The sequence below is a fragment of the Cynara cardunculus genome (assembly GCF_001531365.2).
Source record: "Cynara cardunculus var. scolymus isolate 2C chromosome LG 13, CcrdV1, whole genome shotgun sequence".
NCBI classification, from domain to species: domain Eukaryota; kingdom Viridiplantae; phylum Streptophyta; class Magnoliopsida; order Asterales; family Asteraceae; genus Cynara; species Cynara cardunculus.
Genome location: NC_037540.1, coordinates 27,770,268 through 27,782,715, shown reverse-complemented (window position 1 = coordinate 27,782,715; position 12,448 = coordinate 27,770,268).

Sequence of the window (12,448 nt, the reverse complement as noted above, 5' to 3'; positions counted from 1 at the left end):
TCCTGTATTTGATTGTGTTTATCTGCAGTTAGTTACACGAATTCAGTTATGGGAAGAAATCGGATAGAGATGAAATCGTTTAGAGATGAACAGGTTTAAGAGTTTTAAGAGTTTAAGAGTTTTTAAGAGTTTTTAAGAGTTATAGCCAAATGCTTTATAATATAGTATAGATAGGAGAGTGATAGATCCAATAGCTCAACCAGAACTGGTTGAACTTGCCCAAGGATCACCCCATGCCTCAGTTGTGAGAGAGGAGTTAGGAATAGAAGAGCGAGTTCAGGAACAGGGGTTACCTGAACAGGGAAGTGTGATGAGGGAAAAAGAAATAGAGAGGGGTGAACAGGCGGGGGGGAGCGTCTGATCGGCAAAGGACTTCATCTGCTAGTACTTCCACAACTTCGTCAAGTTCGGAAGCTACTGAAACTGATAATGAGGCAGGTTCTGGTGATCATAGTGATGATGATGATAATGATGATGGAGCGGACAATCGTCCTCAAACTACTCTTCCACAGAATATTCCAATTGGAACACTGGTTGATGATATAAATGATATTTTTCCAGAATATTCAACTCAACAGCCTTGTCCGAGCTTACGTTCATTGTCATTCAACATTGACGATGTTGATGATTATGATCGTATTCTTTAAGATTTACCTAACTTAGAAGAAGATGAGGGAGTTGCAGTTGAAAATGTTGAGAGAGTGAGTGAAAGGGACATAGAAAAATATGGAAAGGGTGAAGGTGGAGCAGAAAAAGAGTATCAAGCTCCTTTCCAAGCTGAAACACATAGTCAGGCACCCACATCTGCTACTGACATTCATTCATTGAATGTTGGTATTGAACAAGACATAGCTAGCCCAGCTATGCAAATGCATATGAGTCAAAAGCATCTGTTGCTCTAAGTGCAGTTCTTAGTGAACCTGCCGGAACAACCGGAGTGGTGTCTTTGGACATTTCACAAGGACGGGTCAGAAGTCCTACCAATGCTAACATTATGCCAACATTGAACGTAGGCACAGCAGTTTATTCAACTGTTGTTACAACTGGTAATCTAAGTGATCCAGGTGTGAATTTACCCGACTTTGTGTCAAGGGAATATTTGGACGGCGCCCTAAAGGCTGTTCAAGATAATATGGATGCTCAAATGGCCAGTCTGAAAAGACTTCTGAAGGAAAAGGAAACTGTAGAAGAAGAGCCACCATCTGCCCCATCACCACTACATGTACCTGAACCATCAGTACCAGATCAATCGGTGGATGAACTTAAATCGTTATTATATGCAAAATTGATGGCATCTCAAAATCCAGATGCTGAAGATGCAGATTTGGTCGGCCTCTTACGACAACAATTAGATGTTAACCCTTTTGTTCGAGCCTCAGAGTTTTTGGCTTTTCAAGATGTGGTTACTTTTAGCTTTTCTAAAGTTAGCAAGTTAATCACATCCAATACCCAAGATCTAAAGAGTTCAATGGATGCCCTAGTTGAACGGGTGTCTACCTTAGAAGAAACTTGCAGATCTCAGGCCATATATTTTAAACAAAGGCATGATGATCCGGATGATCTAGATAGTCATGAGGGGGAGAGAAAGAGACAGAGATTGGCCGAGACATTTGAGCAAGCTGCAAGGGTTGAAGAGGAGCCATCAACTCAAGATGTTATTGTTGAAGCTTCTGCCCTGGAATTTGTTTGAGAAAGAACAATTGAGGCCATTGTAATTGAAGATGAAGAAATGGAGACAAGTCCTACGATCGTGCCAATGGTTGAAAAGTTGGCGGACTCCACAGTAGGAACAAGGATGTTATTGGACTTGTCTGCCAATGTAGGTTTCAACGATGTGTTCTCTACTACTCTGGGTGGAGAGCAAGATTTTGGAAAAGACATTGACAACATTGATGAGTCGACTGGGATCTACTTTGATTTTGAAGCTGATATAGATGATGAAGATCCAATTTTTCCTGTTCAAGAAGACCGTCAGTCTATTCCAGAATCTTCCACTGCAGATGTACCTGATGTGTCAGACATCCCTACTCAAAGAGAACAAGTTGATCCTACTGAAATCTTCACCACAAATTATGTGCCATTCCATATCAGAGCAAATTTTCCTGGTTATGATCGAGCAAGAATCCGAGAGCCATATTTAGAAGATATCTACTTTGGAATTTTCATCCGACATCGAAAAGCTCTGAGCGGTGATAAAGTTCTTGGCATTCATCTTCAGACCAAAGATTACCGCATTGAATACAGACACCTTTTGAAAGCCAAGTGTCTACCGATAAGTGAAGTGCGTACCAAGCATCGAGTCGTCACGATCAAACAAATTGATGCTCAGAAGCTTCTAAGAATCTGGTATCCTGTGTTTACAGTTACTAGACAGGATGGTCAGATTTGGAGATTCAGCGAAGCTGATTTTTCAAGCTTATACTTGGAAGATCTTGAAATATGTACTTCGAAATTAGAAACATGACCAACAGGAAGGAAAGAGAACTGATTGCTCTTGAGGCCATCAAGAGATTTATGCGTTGTCATGTGAAACTGGCTATGGTCATTAATGTTCAAATGGGCCTTGAAGACAATCAACGGATCATCAATCTGAAAAGACCAAATCAAGAATTAGAAGATATTGAAGCTTATCCAGTCTATATGATTCTTGAAAAGCCAGAGTTCGGGGTCATATACTTTGCTCAACTTCAAGTAAAGAAATTCATGAGATTTAGTGAGCTAAATAAATATTCTGATGGTACGATAAGATTGGTGAGAAGGGTGTTTGACTTGAAAAGGGTAAACAATGACAGAGCTGCTGAATCAGAAAGGATGAGTTCTAAAGAAAGATATTTGTTGGTCAATGCGATAAATTTGCTTGAGGAGAAAATCCAATACAGGAACGCTCTGAGAAGATTAGAGAAAATTCTTGGACTTCGAAAGATGAAATTTACAAGAGTCCAAACTTGAATCCAAAGGGGGAGAATGTTGGGTTTGAGTAAGAGCTTTAATGTTGTATTCAAGTTTCTCCTTAGTATATTTGCTTTGTAATAGTGTAGCTTTACTATTTTCTAGTATAAATAGTATTTTCCTTGTAATTGTCATTACCAAGTCATTAGCAGATTGTAATCAATATTAGAGCTATAATTTCTCTCTCTCAATCAAATCAGTAACATTTGATGATCTATTCTTTTCTACTATTCTATTCATCTTGTTCTTGAAGATTTTATCATTTTTGTATGAATCTTGGACTTCACAATTTCTCCATATCGTTCATATCATCGAAATGACATTAACAATATGCTTCAAAAATGTTTACTTGTGATTTGTTCACTCGGATTAACAATTTACCCATTGTGTATATTAGTATTCATATTTTAAAAAAAATTAACTTGTAGTTTTTTGTTGGTCCCAGCCGGATCTACAAGAGTTATATGTAATCAGTTTGTAGAAGGGGGGATGAATACAAACACATCAACTTTCTCTTTTAAAAACTATATATTAATAAAGAAGATCAATACAAATTTTACAGATTGTTTACGGAAGTGATAAGGTAAAGAAACCTATCTAAACAATCTAGGACAGACACTATTACACTTAGCAAATAGAAAAGATTTACTGTAAGAAATAAAGATTTACAAAAGTGTTCTTCACTTGTTCAAACCTTGGGTAAGTTTCTTAGAGAGGAAGAGTTAAGAAGTGATAACTGAGTAGAGAGCACTTATTATTTATACTCATTGCATTAAATGCAATTCAGAAGGTATAAAACACGTGTCAAGCTTTTGGAGGAAAACTTGTCCTTTGCTACAGTAAACAACCCTATCGTTGTTCATGAGCAGTCATCTTTTCATAAAGTAGGTAAGCACAATAGAGTCAACTGAGTGGCCCTGTACTGTACTATACTCTAGAAAAAGTATGAGTTTGTCCTTAGTGTGTGGGAGGACAAGACAAAAACAATCATGCATGGTAAGCTTCATTTGATCGCTGAATGGTGGGATGACGCTGGAGGCCTCTTCAGCATTCGCTGAAACTTGTGCAGTCTTTACACATATGTAGATGAGCTTGTAATCATTGAATGTCGCTTCAGATCATGAACGCGCTAGTCTCTAATCTTCAGTTTATGTCTTCGACATTGCTGAAGGTTCGTTGATGTGAGTTCTATCTTCTTGAAGTATGACAGTTTCTGAAGGAGTTACAATACATGTTCGACGATCACTAAACAGACTCAGTGATGATTGTTGAAACTGAATAAACAGAAACACTATATTTTAATAGATAAAAAGTATTATCATCAAATCAATAAGAGAGGATCAAAAATCACCCCCAATTTGATGATGACAAAGCAACATAAAAAAATTGCCTAAGTTATAATAGTAAGGAAAAGGTACAAGTAAAATACAAGTCCCTTTTAACTATTTTTGGATCTTTTTTAGTGATACAGTTCTTTTTATTTTAAAGTTTACTTAAGTTGTACAGGATTACAAGTTTAAGGGAAACAAATACAAGTAATAATAACTGAAAATGAAAGCTTATTCACTGATTGAAAGTTGTCAGTGAATGGAAGAGTAAACTGAACTCATTGATATTTGTCCCTATTACTCTTTTCAGGGATCTTTTTTCAGTGACACTTAAGAAATACTCATATTTATTCATTGAAAAAGTACAAGTGTTACATCAATGATTGCTAGACTTATTACATGTAGTTGTACACTGAAAATAATGAAAAATAAAACAAGATTACAAGATAGAAAGTTTTAACTATTCTAGGTCGTTGAAGTTGATGTACCCTGGTACTTCTTCTCCTAGCTTCTTTCGACGTAGATATTCCTTTCTGATCCTGTGGTCCATCGTCTCCCTATGTAGGTTGTTCAACCAAGATCTTAGATATTCGAGGTGGTCTATTGGACATAGACGAAACTCAGGTACTCTTTGGAAGATGTACTCGCTATCATAGTCAATGAATATTAATCCATACTCAGGCTTGAAGTGCATAGTGTTGGGTATATGAGGACCCTTCGCTGGCAGAGTGAGGTTCAGCATAGAGATATCTAGTTTCTTCGAGTTCTTCAGGATTTCCACTAAGGAGAACTTAGTTTCATGTTCACTCCTTAGAGTAGGTCCATCAGTAGGATCTGAAGGATTTCTTTTTCATTTGGGCAGCAACTCTGACACTAGAGGAACAGCAACATACCTGGACACCTTCTTGATAAGTTCATTCAGAATGTTTTCTATAATAGGCCAATGCCTGGACTTTGAGTACTATATGGCTTGACGTATTTCTAGCCATTCGTCCTAGCCGTATTGTCCAATATATGAAGAATATTCAGTGACCGCTTCAAGGATGTCTCTGGTGATGACCATGGAGATGAGCATTCTGCCATATTTCATCTGTTCATTGATGGAGACGTTTGAAATCTGATGGGGACTTATCCTTTTCTTCATACACTCTTCACTCCATTTCTTGTCGCGATCCTTCAGTGTCAATGCTCTCTAGTGTTCTTGTTCAGCTTGAGAGCTCAACTGAGACTAGGCTTTGACAGGGTTCATCTTCTTCGAATTTCCCTTGGGAAGAACTTTGATTGCGAGTTACTTGGCCAACTTTAGGTTGTCTACAGTGTGTTGGTGTTTAAGACGAAGTTCTTCCTTAGGAGCGCTTCTTCTCTTTTAGCTTCTTTGAGGAAGTCAAACTCACCACAACTAGAGGTACGAAGAGGAATTTTTACTCTGGTTTGGTCGAGATGCTTCCTCAGCTAAGTCATATGTTGGTCAAAAAGTGCTCCAGATGTTAGCATAAAACGTATCTTTTCATCTGGATGACCAAAATGGATTATGGAGGTGCTAGGATTATGGAGGTGTTAGGAGAAGAGATAGATTGAGAAGCAACAGAGACAAACCTGGAGCTCTGGGCAACCCTTGAGGGGTCGATGGGCTTGAAAAGAATGACCAATTTCCCGTCTTCAGCAACACCTTTGTTCTTGAAGGTGGTGTGTTGGTTCTCTTATTTTTTCTTTTTCTCCCCCTGGGATGAAGATTCTCTGAGGGAGACGCCTTTCTGTGCTAGCATAGGCCTGGTGTGGTATTAAATGGTAAAGTCATCATCTTCGTCGTCTTCATAATCATCATCATCACCTAAGTCTTCTCCAACATGAGGCAAGGGGAGGTCTGCATCTTCTTTATCATCGTCATCATCGTTGTCCTCATCACCAGCATTAGCTGTAGAGGTGATGGAAAAGTCTTCGTCTTCAGCAGGAGCTATGATGGCATCGTCATCATCCTCTGCTTCAACATCAGCTTTTTTTTATTAACCTGGAAATCCAACCTGCTATACGAGCTGACTAATCCCAAGGCGACCACCTGCTTTGCAGATAGCCCAAAGTCACCGCATTTGAACCTCTGTAGCCACAAGGGGATTTTTATTCCTCCTTGGATTTGAACCTGGGATCTCCTGGTACTTTTGCCCTTTCAAGTCAAGCTCAAACCAATCAGGCACCACCCTTGTGGTTTTCAATATCAGGTTTAGCATCATAGAAAGTGAAGGCATCCTCAGAGTAAAGGATCAAGGCTTGAGGTTCTTCAACTTCAGAGATGGTAGCAACAGGCAGGTCTTGTTCCCCCTCTTTATCATCAGCAAGACTAGAAGTGAGATCATTAAGACATTGTGCCAAATCATCCTTGCGAAGCTCAAGATTTAAAAGCGCCTCAGCTTGCCGGATGTTGAATTCAAACACCTAGTCCAGGGTCTGGCGATCATCATCGGTAAAAGATGGTTTAGAGACCGGGCTGGACACTGTAGAAGCGCCAGAATTTTCTCCATCAGCTCACCATGCCTGGCGAGTTAGATTTGCACTTCATCAGCCTTCCTATTTAAAGCATTGATGGCAACATCAACTTTAACAGCAACTTGCACCGCAAACAACAACTCCTTCACATCATTGACCTCAGTTCTGACAGCAGAGAGGCCTGAGTTTAGGTCTTCTTTGATAGGAATATCTTGGTGTACTTCATCCATCTTGTCCAAGACAGTGGCGACATCTAGGAGAAATAGTTTTACATCCTCAGCCATATCATAGACGTCAATCTCTATGGCTGAAGGTTCTGTTGCAAAAGGACCTGAAAAATATAGAGAATGTTGAGCATAAAGAAGCTCTTGGTTAGATGAAATGAAATAGTAGGAAGATGGTACAGTACCTGAAGGGTGTTCAACATCATCTGAAGGATTGATGTTGGTTCTCTCAAAGTTGCCTCCTAAAGGATAGGATTCCTGTGACTGAAGCATCTCGAGAGGAGTCACCTCAGGTCCTGTGGTGATTGCTTTATCACTAGTGGGGAAAACCAATGAAGAATCCGCATCATGTGTCGAGACAAAAGGAAGAGGAGAGGAGAGAATGGCTAAGAGAGTTGGTAGTGAGTGTTTAGCAGTGGCAGTGTTGATATTTACACCTTCAGTGATTTGGGTCACGGAGGCGATTGGGTAAGTAGCCGCTTGTACGATAGTGTCTGTGGAGATCACTGAAGATCTTGGTAGGAAAAGAAGAGAGAGCGCCTTGGGGATAAGGCTTGTTTCAATGACTGAAACCTGTTGGGAGGTAACAGTCAACGATTTGGATGCTCCCCTTTTTGGCTTTCTTGGCCCTTAAAGAAAGACCAAGATGGGCTTGAGAAGAGGTCCTCTTAGAGAATATGGCGGTGTTGGTTGCGATAGATTGAGGGGGGTTTTCCCTAGTCCTGACCACCTGTGGGAGAGAAGAAGGGGTAGAGGACATACCTGGGCCATGAGTGATGACGAGCATTGGTGCAAACAAACCAACATCTACATGTTTAAACTTGTGGTCCAAGATTCTAGACCCAAGCCTGCAAATAGGCATGTTGCCTTTTGTGGGGTATTTATTGACATAGATCTTGGCAAATACCATGCACCGAAATCTGGTGTAGGGCACCACCTTTTCTCGCTAACGCTTATTCAGCTTCAGCACCAGGTCTTCGAAAATCACACCAGCATAGTTTGTTCTCATTTGGCGTATAACGGAGATGTGAATGTTGAAAGACACCCTTGAGGCCTGGTCTTGGCCACCAGTCTTGCCTCCCATACACTAAATAAAATAGGAAAACAAGAATTGCCAAATCGCAGACATGTGATTCTTCTCGATCTTTAACAGCGACTTGAGGGGTTTGCTGGAGTCTTTCTTGGTTGGTCGTTTGTAGTCAATCTGATTGAGGCAGGAAATGATATCTTCAGTGGTTCAATGGAGTATGGACCCTTTGGCAGTTCCTCAAGGTAGGGATGCCAAAACTAATACCAGTGTTGTCAGATTCTTGCTTCACTTCAGCAGTGAACCAGAACTGCTGAAGGAATTCCGTAACCATGATAGGTTCATATGTCAGTGCATGGCCGATAGGAGAGTTCCTTAGGAAGTTGTCCACATCCTCGAAGTGGGGTTTGTTGATTGGGATGTCTAGAAGGCCAACATGATTGTTTGGCTTGAAGGACACTTCATCGACAGATAAATTCACATCCTTGGTTACCATTTCTATTTATAAGGAAGGTAAAACATAAGATAATGCAAGGGTTTTGTGTGTCCCACTTCTATGATCAATCTTCAAGAACATCAATATAAATTCTATAAATGGCAATCTTCATGTAAGAACACTTGAGAGAAAAAGTCAACTTGGTCAATGTATGTTTATTTCTCTCAATTATACGTAATATTACAATTAGGCTCCTTCTACTAAAACTCCCTTACAAAACCTATTTATAGGTCAAACTAGAAAAGCACAAGTCAAAGTCAAACAATGACTTACAAAGTCAAACTCTCTACAAATACAAATATAGACTTTCAAGACTAATACAATTAACACTAAAATTCAATCCTAACATTCTCCTCATTTGGATTCATATTTGAAAGAATTTGTGCTCTTTGAATCCCTTTTGAAACTTTGACGCTTTAAGCACTTTAAGACTTCTTAAAAAAAATCTTCAAGACAATCTTCTAACATCCTCCCCTTTATGTTCTTAAAAAATCTTCTCTTGAGAAAATCTTCCAAAACATTCTCCCCCTCGAATGTAGATCAAAAATGTTGGGTTTGAGTAAGAGCGTTAAAGTTGTATTCAAGTTTCTCCTTAGTGTAGTTTTATATTGTAATAGAGTAGATTTACTATTTACTAGTATAAATAGTATTTTCTTTGTAATTGTCATTACCAAGTCATTAGCAGAATTGTAATCAAGATTAGAGCTGTAATTTTCTCTCTCTCAATCAAATCAATCTTTGATGATATTCTCTCTACTTTTCTATTCATCTTGATTCTTGAAGATCTTATCATGTTTGTATGATTTCTGGAATTCACAATTGGTATCAGAGCAGGCTGCAGCAGTTTCGATTAGAGGATTAAACAAATTTTGCACAATTTTTCACGAATTTTGAAGATCCATCGATCTGGGTCAATGATATTAATCACTGTTCTTGAGTGTTCTTCATCCAAATTGGTTTTTTGAGCCTAAATCGGTTATTTTTTTAGTATTATTTGTAAAGATTTACATCGCTAGATTCGTTTTTGTTTTTCGAACAATCTTGATTCACACTATTTTTTATTTTAAGCAAGTTTTAAAYCAGTTTTAGTCGAAAATTGAGTTTTCGTATTCTGGAAAATATTCTTCAAAACTCATATTTTTTTTTCATGTTTTGATCCAAAATTTTGGTAAAAAAGTGTGAAATTTTGTGTTTTTGGTTGAATATTAGTCCGCTTAAGACTTGTGCGATTTAGGGTGTTATCCGCTTGATACTTGTGCGATTTAACATCCGTGTGAATTTTGAGTTGTTTGATATAGGTTTATCCGGACAACACTTGTGCGGATCATTGAGCGATTTAGCCAATCCGTCTGGTAAACCGTTGATAACTTGAACGAATTATTGTGCGATTTAAACAATCCGACTGGTAAGTCTTTAGTAACTTGAACGGATTAGTGGGCGATTTACATAATCCGACTGGTAAGTCGTTTAAGAGTTGTGCGATTTAATAAGCGATTTAGAGAATCCGCTTGGTAAGACTTAGTGCATTTGTCTACTTGAGCGATTTATAATTTTGATCGTACATTCTTTGGTGATTGAACGGATATTGACTATTTGATCGATTTAATTCTTTGACTTTTCATTAATTTGTTTTAAGAGGACTTATACGTACTTTGACTTGTTGACTTAGTTGACCTTGACTTGTTGACTTGTTGACTTTTTACGTTCGATTTTCATTTTGGAATTTTGAGTAAGTGTTGAAAACATCCGATTTGAGAATTTTAATTCAAATTCAGTTTTGTGCCTTATCCGTATTTTGTTTTGCTTAATCCGTCTGAATTTTGCATGTTTGGTTAAAATCTGGTTAAGTGTTTTGAGCGATATAAGTTTGCTTGTTGTCCGGACTTCTAATTCGGATAACTTGTTGAATATTCTTTGTTGTCCGGACTTTCAATCCGGATAAGCTTGACTGGATTACTAATCTGGATAAGTTTTTGTGCCTAAATTGTTCTAAGTGTTGAATATGTGTGAAGTTTTGTTTAGATATTATCAGATATATTTTTGTAAACTGATCCTTTAATTCAAACTTTGAACTGCAGTTGATCCTATTTCATACAAANTGTGTGAAGTTTTGTTTAGATATTATCAGATATATTTTTGTAAACTGATCCTTTAATTCAAACTTTGAACTGCAGTTGATCCTATTTCATACAAATTGATACGATGAGTTCAMSAKAAGCAATGGCTATTGGTACTGATACCAAGCCACCTGTTCTATTTCGTGGTGATTACAATCAGTKGAGAGACAGATTTCTAAATTTTGTTGAAAGAATGAAAGAAGGAGATCTGATAATGAAATCTTTAATGGAAGGTCCTACTGAATTCTTCCTAGAGATAGATGCTGATTTAGTAGAAGGCATACCTACACAGAGAGTTCCTAAACTAAAGCATCAATATTCACCTGAAGAAAAAGAGAGAGCTCATGTTGATGTGTTGTGCAAGTCTTATATAATGCAAGCACTGACTAATGATATTTACACCAGTATTGACAGTCATAAATCATCAGGTCACAGCATGTGGATTCAAATCGAAAAGATGATGATGGGTTCGAAAGTGGGAACTCAGCTGAAAATCACTAATTGTATTTCAGCCTATGAAGAATTCAAGGCTAAAGAAGGTGAAAGTGTTGATGATGTTTACAATAGGCTTGCCAGACTGCTTAATGAACTGACAAAGAATGAAATTTCTAAAACTACAATAGAGATTAATGTTAAGTTTCTTAAAAATCTCCAGTCGGAGTGGAAACCATTTGCCAATCATATCAGATTCAATAAACAATTATATGATATCGATTTTCATGAAATCTATGAAACTCTGAAACAAAATGAGCAAGATGTTTTGGAAATCCAAAATGCAAAGAAGAAAGAAAAAGAAGTTGTTAATCCTTTGGCTCTTGTATCTGAGAGAAAGGAAAAGAAATTAAAAAGCAGATCTGGAAAGCAAGTAAAAGAAGTTAGTCAGTCAAGTGAGTCTGAAACAGAAGACAGTAACAGCTCAGATTCAAATTTTGAAATGTCAGAGATCAAACAGGCAATGGCAATGCTGACTAAAGCATTCCAGAAGAAGTTCTCAAAAAGGCCACACTCGAACAACCAGAGATTCTCGTCAGGCTCAAAATATGAATACAAAGTCAAGTTTGGCGAGAAAAAGAAATATGAAGAAAAGAGGTTCGAGAAGAAATATGAGAAAAAGCCGGAAGAAAAGAAGAATTTTACCAAAAGTGCAGCTGATGAGAACACAAAGTGTTATAACTGTGGTAAGCTAGGCCACTTTGCTATAAATTGTAGGAAGCCGGTAAATCGCGATATCGACTACTACAAGAATAAATTTCTTCTGTCCAAACAAAGAGATGCCGGCAAAGCACTTATGGTTGAGGATGAACACTGATTGAATCTGACTGATGGAGAAGAAGAAACTGAAGCTGTTGCACATGTGTGCTTGATGGATAAAATAGATAAAGATTTGTCAGGTGAAGAAGAAGAACAGATGAATGATGAGGTATTACATCAATCATGTATTAAACAGATGCAAAAGATGATGCTCAAAATTCAAACTTTCCAGCAAGAATTAAAATAGAAAAATTGCGTTCAAATAATTTTGAAGATCAACTAAAAACGCAAAAAGAAAAATATACCAAATTATATACTGAAAATGCTGGAAACTTGAATTGAGCTAAGTCTTTGCAATCTGAGTCCAAATTATTTGATGAAAAACCCAATGTTTTAAAAGTCGAATTATCTGAATTAAAGGAAAAATATAAATCATTAGCATTAGTTAATGAAGAACAGGTTGTTAAAATAAGTAAGCTTGATCTAAAAATAATTCAGTTAAATAAAACTCTGAAGGGTAAAGAAGAAATTTTATACAAAAGAGGACAAACCGATCAAACCATTTTTCTAAACAA